This window comes from Ovis aries, chromosome 13 (assembly GCF_016772045.2).
Source record: "Ovis aries strain OAR_USU_Benz2616 breed Rambouillet chromosome 13, ARS-UI_Ramb_v3.0, whole genome shotgun sequence".
Taxonomy (NCBI): Eukaryota; Metazoa; Chordata; class Mammalia; order Artiodactyla; family Bovidae; genus Ovis; species Ovis aries.
The window spans coordinates 15664108-15673973 of record NC_056066.1 but is presented as its reverse complement, the minus strand read 5'-3'; the positions used below and the strand labels follow the sequence as shown (position 1 = coordinate 15673973).

The window sequence follows — 9866 nt, the reverse complement described above, 5'->3', positions numbered from 1 at the left end:
GTGAGTAAAATTAGAGTAATGTGAATAATGAAAGTTATGTGTATAAAATTCAGGTGTAAATTGTCTTGGATTGTAACTGGAGGTACTCGGACATCATCTCTGCGACTTTGATTCAGTGTTGTAGTGTTGGGTGTTTGGAGGTGGCCTGGGGGCAATTGGGAACTGGAAGACAGAAGCACCAGGTTCTGCTCAGGAATTCTTTAGAGTTGCCCTCTGCGTGTATCCCTGCTGGTTGCCCTGTGACGTGATACTTAACGGTTGCTTTTCAAAGTGCTGTGCCTTCATCACTCTCTGAGCTTCTTGAGGGCAAGGACCACAGTCCATTCATCATTTTGGAGAAAAGTGAATTCTGAGAAATGCAGTGGTTTGTGAGCTTGTCTGATATTTGTTTCTCTCTAGCTTATCATCAAAGTGATGAATGCATATATGGGTAATAGGTAATTGGTATATTTAATCAGTTACCTAATTACTGAGAGGACTCAATTCTCACTTTATATTATTTTATTACTGAAACAGACTGCCCAGTAGACGTTATAAACATCCTCTAGAGAACAATTAGGTTTACAGTGACTTATTGTGCTTAGAATGCTACTTGGAATTAAATGTTTGTTTGTACCACTATCTTGGTATAATTTAAATGTAATTTAGAAGTGCTGCAGTGTCTTGATTCAGATAACTTGCTACCCTTTAAAAACTGGCTGCTTGAGTATTGCTTCTCTCCCATTTGGCAGACACCAGATGCAGTGATTAATAGAGGTCATTATGCTACTTAGTCATGGAGCGCTTTTAATGGCTATTACCTGAACATCTGCTGGTTTCATCACTGCAGTTACCCAGAACATCCAACACAATGTAGATGCTGTGCTTGGAAAATTTGACTTAGGCTAATCTAAATTTCTACTTTAGAACATCTTAATATTCCTTTACATGTTAAATAATTGTCAGAAAACACTGATTTTTCTGTAAAGTGAACAATAAAAAATAGCAAGAAAAGAGTTTTGGACCGGTTGTTCTGGGTAGTCCTGGAGTCCCATAGGCTGAGTTCTCAGTGTCTGGTTGTCTGTGCACAGAATTGGGTGGGAGAAGCGGTGACTTTCTCATGCATTCTGTTATGTGAAGCCTTGACTGAAAATGTGGGGCTTGGAGTGGAATTGAAAGGAAGGAAAATGGTTACCCAGAGTCTGCTGGAAGAACGCCGGAAAGTGAGAAAGGGTCTGTTGATGATGGGATTTTCAGAAATAGGAACAAATACTTTTAAAATTTTGAAACAGGTTCAGTGCTTGCTTTGGCAGCACATATACTAAAATGGAAATTACTACAGATTCCCAGAAAATTGCAAAATATGATACTGAGAGGTCCCGTGTATCCTTCACCCAACTTCCCCCAATGGTAGCACATTATAATAGTTGAATGATAGTTGAATATTATTCACACAGAATGATAGTTGAATATCAAAGAATGATAGTTGATATCACAGAATGATAGTTGAATATCAAAACCAGGATATTGACATTGATGCAACTCACAGACTACATTCAGATTTTACCAATTTTACATGTACTTGTGTGTGTGTGGGGGGATAGTGTATAATTTATGTAGTTTTATCACACATAGAGAATCCTTATAACCACCACCAGTAAGATACAGAGCTGTTCCTTTGCCTTCAGAGCTGCCCTTTTATAGTAACGCCTTCTCCTTTCGCCCTGCCTGCCCTTCCTGAACCCCCTGCAACCACTAATTTGTTTCTCATCGCTCTAATTTTGTCATTTTGAGAATATAATATAAGTGGAATAATGTAATGTTATTTTCAGGGATTGGCTCCCCTCACCCCCCCAGTATCCATGCAAACTGTTTCATACATGAACCGCTAGTTTAGTTTTATTGCTGAGTAGTATCCCATAGTATGAATATACCAGAGTTTAACCATTTACCCATTGAAGGATATTTGGATTTTTTTCAAGATTTTGACCAATACAAGTAAAGCTGTTATGGACATTCGTATCAAATATAGTTTTTTTGGTAGATATAACTTTTCATTTCTCTGAGATAAATATCCAATATGATTGGTAGATTGAGTAGTAAGTCTTATTTTCCAGGAAACTACCAAAAGACCAATATTTTATTTCTCCAAAACTTAATTACTAATGCCTGATAAAACTGGGACACTGAGAATTAGTCAGTTCCCATATGATTGTGTTCTATAAAATTCCGTGTCTACAGGTCAAGAGACAACCAAGTGGACATTTAGCTGATACAACAGATAAATTACAGAGGTATGTACGTCTAGTTAACATATGAAGGGATTTTGAATGTTACTGAGAATCAGACAACTGTTTGTTGATGGGCTTGTATTTAGATGTAAGTAATTTAAAAGCAGACGGAATGGCTGGAACAGTCCAGAGTGGGTAGTATGGCAGGTACATTGGGCAAGAAATGCCTTAAGCAACCCAGATATTTTAACTTTTCTCCTCAGTAACACTCAACCTTTGTCCTTTCATCTGCACGGTGGCTGCTGCGTCCCCACCCTTGGGTCAAGAGCCAGTCAGGAGAAAGGGAAAGGGGGAGATCTACAGCGAGTGTCACCTGTACAAAGAAAGCAGAAACTTTGCTTAAACCATCAGCTAGAATTGCGTCACGTGCTGCCAGCAGCTGCAAGGGGACCTGGGGAGCAAGCGTTTTTTTTTTGTTTTTTTTTTTTGTTTTTTTTTTTACTTGACGCATTCTCGCTGAAAAGACATGGGGTGTTCTTAGTAAGGAAGATGTGAGAATCTTGGGTAGGCAGCTAGCAAACTTTGTTGGATAATACAGATACGAAATGTCATGTGTGCTTAAGACTGACTGATATTTAAAAATGTGAATATGTTATGTAAGAGGTTCTAACACATTGCTCATAAGAGAATAAGGTTTATGATGGGTAATATATTCTTTATCAGCATTAAGGGTTGTATTTCATCCAGTCTGTCAGTACAGATTTCTGACTGTTCTGTAGAAATACTGTCCCTTGCCTGCACAAGTGCAGAAAGATCTCCTTTCTGTAACATTGTTTGCATAATATCAGACCACTAGGAAGTATCTGAATGTCAGTGAGAGAAAAACTCTTGCATCATGGTATATCCATACAGTGGAGTACAGGAGAGCCCACGAGTAAAAATAATACTTGATTTATGAGAACAGGTTTGGAAAACAGCCGTGAAATATATGTTAATAGGAAAAAAATTTTGTAGATTATGCAAAGCAGAGTTCTACCATCTACCCTCTATACATATGTATGTGTTCTTGTGCATGTGTGCCGGTGTATACGTGTGCGGTATGATTACATCTTTTTTGACCTATTCAGAAGAGAAGGACTCTATAGGAGAACACCAAGAACAGTTAATATTGGAAAATGGGTTTGGGAAGGGAGAATGTGGAAAGAGATCTCTTTTCTATATATACATCTGTATTGCTTGAATAATTTACAAGCTTGTAATAATTGTTCAGTTAGCAAATGTAAGTTTTGTATAATGTAAATTTTTGGATGCTTAAAGCACATACTTTTAAGTTATTCTGGATGAAACTATGTAACATATCATTTCACCATTTTATGCCATCAGTTCAGTTGCTCAGTTGTATCCGACTCTTTGTGACCGCATAAATCACAGCACACCAGGCCTCCCTGTCCATCACCAACTCCCAGAGCTCACTCAGACTCACGTCCATCGAGTCAGGGGTGCCATCCAGCCTTCTCATCCTCTGTCGTCCCCTTCTCCTCCTGCCCCCAATCCCTCCCAGCATCAGAGTCTTTTCCAATGAGTCAACTCTTCCCATGAGGTGGCAAAAGTACTTTCAGCTTTAGCATCATTCCTTCCAAAGAAATCCCAGGGCTGATCTTCAGAATGGATTAGTTGGATCTCCTTGCAGTCCAAGGGACTCTCAGGAGTCTTCTCCAACACCACAGTTCAAAAGCATCAATTCTTTGGTGTTCAGCTTAGTGTACTAGATATTTTTTCTTAGTAAGGCAAAGAAAGGTTGAAGGCGGGAGGAGAAGGAGGTGACAGAAGATGAGATGGTTGGATGGCATCACTGACTCGATGGACATGAGTTTGAGTGAGCTCTGGAAGTTGGTGATGGACAGGGCAGCCTGGCGTGCTGCAGTCCAAGGGGTCACAAACAGTTGGATGCGACTGAGCGACTTAACTGAACTGAAGGCAAGGCCTAATGAGATACTCGGGGCTGGTTGAATGTACTCAAAAAAGATTTAGATTAAATGTTTTTTAACGCTTTCTTATACATCTTTTAGTTTTGACTTCTTAGACAGCCGTAGCTCTTGTATTTTACCAGTGTTTCTGCCTCTAACAGTTCTTCCTATTTCTAATTTCCTGCTTCAATCTTCTTTGACTGGAGAATGAAGCAACCGGCAACCTGGTTTTAATTGTTTCTGAAAATAGTTCTGAATACAAACAGGATAAATTTATTCTGAATGAAGGTTTTGAGACTCTAGGTACCTAAAGGATGTGAATTTTAACTGCTATTTGAACACCCCCCCATACCCCGCCACCCCCAACCCCCGCCCCAGTTCAGGGCTCTTTTTTTCTTATTTACCTTTGTTCTCAGCTGTATTTTAGTTATCTGAGATGGCTTGATACATAAAGTTTGCTAAATTCAGGGATGTTTAAAAAACAGATATCCTATCCCATCAGTGTTCCTCTTTTAGAGGATCTTATTAACAGCGGTAAAGCCAGGAGAATAGAGTGTTTTAGGGCAGAGTTATATAGGAAAAAAGCCCCTGAGCCCTCAGGTATTTGCATTTCCTTTCTGTTCCTGCATAGTAGGATGATTCTTGCCTTTGTTGACAAGTTAATAATTAACCTTGTGTAAGGTAGTGTACGGAGCACGCAGAGCAGGCTAGGGTTTGAATTCTGATTCTGTCATGTCCGTAGCTAAGTGACCTTCCTGATCCTCCGTTTTCTTACATTTAAAAGCTTGTTTTGCTTAATATTAGACATAGTTTATATAAATGCCTCATTGGCCCATTCAGAGATTTCTGTGAGCCCTGAGCAAAGAAAATGTGTCTGTGTGCTTGTATAATGTATCTGCACACAGTATTCAAACAGTGAGTGCTATTAGGAAGGATTATATGAAATTTGAGATATTGTACTTTTTTTCTATAATAAAACATTGTATTTTTTCCTTTTATTTTTACAGAATTATTATCCTGATGGAGAAAGCTTATACAATGTAGAACGTATAAGGGGATTAAAAAAAAATCTTCTAATTTCCTCACTCAGGAAAGATCTCTATTAATATTTTATAGTCTCTCTCAGTTTTTTTCCCATGTGCAAAATACTACTTGCTTTACAGACTGTGTTAAATCCTGCAGACAACCTTGCGTGGCGTGGGGTTGACTCAGTCTTCGCTTACTGGAAGTGAGGCTGAGAGGTTGAGATCAAGTCGCTGGTCAGTGGTGGAGCTGGTGTTCAGGATCAGAAGTGAGAAGGGGCTCCCCTCCCCAACCAGTTGGAAGCAGTCATCTCTCTCCATAATCAGTTTGCCACAGTCTCTGTTCATAAGATGTTTGATCAAGATTTAGGTTGTACTTTGTATTGTTTAAGAAAGCGAAGTAAATTTGGACTTAATGCATTGTATGTCCATATATTATTGCAGTTTAATATTACTTAGGTGGTAACATGTTTGGCCCTCCATAAACGTTAAACTCTAATAATTGAGGTCAAAATGAGACTTTGTATTACTCCATTGTAATCTTTAAGCTACTCTTTAAGCTGTAACATGCCTTACTGTGGTGCTTGGAATACACATGTTCACTTTGGATGTTGAATGAATTATTGAGTGGTCTGGAAATTGATCTTAAAGTTGCCGTTTTATTGTACTCAGAAAATGATTAAATCAGCCATATCCTTATTTTTATGTTTTGATGTTATAATTTCCATGATCATGTATTTTTAGGGTAAGAAGTTGTTATTTGGGTCAGTAAATATTGCCTTTAATATAAACATCCTAAAGCATTTACAGATTTATTTATAATCTTCAGAAACTGCCTGAAAAACTAGTTTGTATATTGTACTGTTATATACTGCCTATATAGTACCTTTAGATACACACACACACACAAATCTGTTTTCTTATGAGAATTTTCCTTTATTACACTATTATTCGCGGACCAACTTCAGTATGTTGTAACTTTCAACTTGATTGGGATTAAGTGGCCGTAGTTTATATAAAGTTAATGAGGTGACTTTAGATACCTGTAGAGGTGTGGACTTGTTAAAGAGCTGGGTGTGTGTGAGGGAGAAGTACAGTGTGTTTTAACTATAGAGGTGTGTTTGGAATTCCACAGCCACGGACTAGGACCAGACTGTCAAGGGTTGTTTTAGACACATTGGGATTTGGCCTGTAGATACCCAGTGTAGACATCCAGAAAGCATCAGGAGGGGAGTTTAGCATCTAGGTAGTACAGGGTAGATAGAGGGACCTGGTTACAGGATTCGTCATTTTGGGAAAGCGTATGATCACTCATGGGAGAACTTGATGACACAGGGCATAAAGACAAGGAGAGAGACCTGAGGGAGCCCTGTTGGTAAAGGATACCCTGGGGCGGCGATGCTCCTCTGTGCAGGAGCGCTGGTGCTTCTCCCGGTAAAGGAGGAATTCAGCTGGAGCGCAGAGGGAGAGGGGAAGAGGAGGCCAGGGCTTCAGAGTCTGTTTGGTGACTCATGACTTGTGACTTTCCGACAGGCTCTGGCCGACTTGACACCCACTTTGCGTAAACCAGTGCAGCTACATGGGGCTGGAGAATACACCGCCTCTGACTACTTGTCCTGAGTTTTACTCTTCCTGTCAGTCATATTATATTACACTACTTCATGCGTGTTGGTGACTGTCTCATTTCCCCCACATTTCTCAAACCTTCAACTTTTCTTTGGCATATCAGCTCTCTTGTCTTCGTTTGTAACTGAGAAACTTGAAGCTAATTGCTTCAGGGAACTGTCAGTTCCCTCCATCAGCTGAACCCATGGACTCTGCCTGTTCCTGCCCTGTGTGAGCTTGCTGCTGCCACGTAGGGTAGCCTCTGCTTGTGTGCTAAATTCTCTGTCCTCATCTGCTCATAAACCCTGCTCACTCAGCTGTCCTTTCTCTTGGCATCAGTTTCTTCCTCCAATTCATCATTCCCATCATTATTCCATGTGCTGTTATTTCTCTTATCAAATTAAAAAAATACTTCATTTGACTCTGCTCTTCTTGCTAGTAACTCTTCCACTTCTCTCTTCCCTTTTGCCGTAAATCTCCAAGGAGTTGTCTGTACTCACTGTCTTCAATTTATCCTTTTCCATTTTTCTTTTAAATTCACTTTGGTCAGACTTTTAGCCCCGTGACTTCGATTTAACGTTGGCAGAAAGTCAATTTAAAATTTGCTTTTAAAATCATAAGTCTGATTTGAAGTGGGATGTTATTCACACCACTTTAATCCCCTTTGCTAAATGTACTATATTTTGAGAAATGTGTAGACTTTACCATCCATCCATAGTTGCTATGGTTATATCATAAAGAGGTATTAAAAATGGTAATAAAAATGTAATTGCTGTTGTATTATATTGAGTATCATACTTGCTGGCTTTGTAATACTGGTCTCCATATGTCTTTTTTTTGGTGACTATTCCTTAATCTTTCCTACTATTAAGAAGTTACCTAGTTTTGACCAAGAAGATGATTTCAAGTCTCTCTAACATGTTGAATGAAGTTGTGAATGAATAAGTGAGCTGAGTGAGCGTGAAGGAAGCATGCAGGAACTTTGGTATAGAAGGACAACAAAATATTAAGCAGAGTTAATGAAATGATATCCATAATTGATAATGAGTTGTATGCTTCAGCTTTAGTAAATCATGAAAAGTTGTTTTGAGTCTATGGAGTTGCTCTAGAATTCTTTTAAAATTGTCTAATTATGACCTCTAAGGAATTCTTTCATGCAAGGATTATAAAAAATCTAGGTTGTCAGTTGGTGGTACCTCTAGAATTGAGAGGCAGATCAATTTACTCAAAAATACTGAATATGTTCAGTTTGTTAAGAGAGGTCTAGCGAAATCTAAGACTATCTGACTTTTCTCTATATTAAAATATTCTACTATGAGTTTGAGTTGAAGAACCTTAAAATACTTTACCTGGTCTGTTTTTCCTTTTAATTTTATTGGTTTTTGTTTTATGTATTTTGAAGCATACTTAGGTTTTCCACATGGATTGATTCTTTGGGTGCTGTGATATGTAACTTTTTATCTCTGCTAATGATTCTTGTCTAAATCTGCTTTGTCTAATCTAAGTACAGTGATAACTTTTTTAGATTTGTGTTTGCATGGTATGCCTTTTCCCATGTTTTGTTTGTTTTCTTTTAACTTTTATGTCCTTATATTTAAGATATGTTTTTCCTAAGTAGTATATATCTATATGTTTACATTTTCTGATTATTTTTATCTTTTAACTGGAGTGTTCAGTCTGTTTACATATGTTACTATCATGTATGAGTATAAATCTGCTTTTCTGTCTTCCCACCTATTAACAGTTTTTTTTCTGCCATTGCTAGATATCTTTTAGATTATTCAAGTTTTTATTATCCATTGTCACATTTATTAGCTTGTTATAAATTCTTTTCCTGTTTGTTAGTGTTACCCTGGATTGCATTTTTCATCCTTGAGTTATTTGAGTATATGATAAATTAGTGCTGTTACCCATTTCCCAGCAAAATCTTAAACTTTAGGAACCTTAAAATGCTTTACCTGCATTTCTACCTTCCTGCCTTTGGGTGTTACTCATGTATGTTTTGAGTCTAGCTACATCTTGAGTCCCGTGTGTTTAATAACCTTATATTTGCTTTTTTATATTGCTCTTCATTCCTTCCTTCATGTTTGTTCTTTCATTAAGGCTCGTATTCTTCTGCTTGAAGAACTTTTATTATTTCAGTGTATGTATGTGGCCATCATATATCTCAGTTGTTGGTCTAGGAAGTATCTCTGTTTTTGGATTCCGTTTTAAAGGATGTGTAAAGAATTTCTTGAAGTTTTGAGTTGCTGATTATTTCCTTTCAGCACTTTAAGGTATTGTTTCATTGTCTGCTGACTTTGATAGTTTCTGTTTAGAAGTGTGCGTTAGTCTTGTTTATTGCTGCTGCTTTGAAAGTTCTCTATCTTTTCCTCTGGCTGCTTTTAGGATTTCTTCTTTAGATCTCAGGAGTTTTACTCTGATGTGTCCAGGAGGTTTTTTCTTTGCATTTATCCTGCTTGAGGTTCATGTTACCTTTTGAATCTGTGTTACCATTCTTGCTTATTGGCTCTTTAAAACTGCTTCTACAGTATTATATCTATCTTCCCTTTCCGAGTCTCCAGTTATATGTGTGTTATACCATTTCTTGTGTCTCATATGTGCTTCATGTATTTCCTGTGGGTTTGTTTTTATTTTGTTCTCTCGTTTCAGTCTATATATTTTCTACTGATTTGTCTTTCTGGATCATGAATCCTCTTATTAGTTATATCGAATCTGCTGTTAAGACTGTTGAGTTTTTAATTTCAGTGATTGTATTTTTTAGTCCTAGAGTTTTCATATGCTTCTTTAAAAAAGAGTGGGGATTCCAAGTCTTCAGTGAAATTATCTATCTTGTCATTGATCTTCCTGAACATTTTAATTACAGAATTTTAAAAAATGTCTGATACTGTAATATCTGACTTACCTTGTGGGTCTCTGCTTTCTTTTCTTTCTTTTTTTTTTTTTTTCCCTTGGTACTATTTCTTCCTATGCCTGATTTTTTTTTTTTTTAATAGAATAGCAGCTATTATGTAAAATATTTGTAGAAGTTTTGGTTAAACTTTTGCTTCTGGCAGGCAGTT

At 37.6% G+C, this 9866-nt stretch overlaps 1 protein-coding gene across 4 annotated transcripts in view; it reads left to right on the top strand.

The window, feature by feature from the left end:
* Window positions 1-9866, top strand: part of USP6NL (USP6 N-terminal like) — a 144096-nt gene that overhangs the window by 51185 nt on the left and 83045 nt on the right. The window lies entirely within an intron of this gene.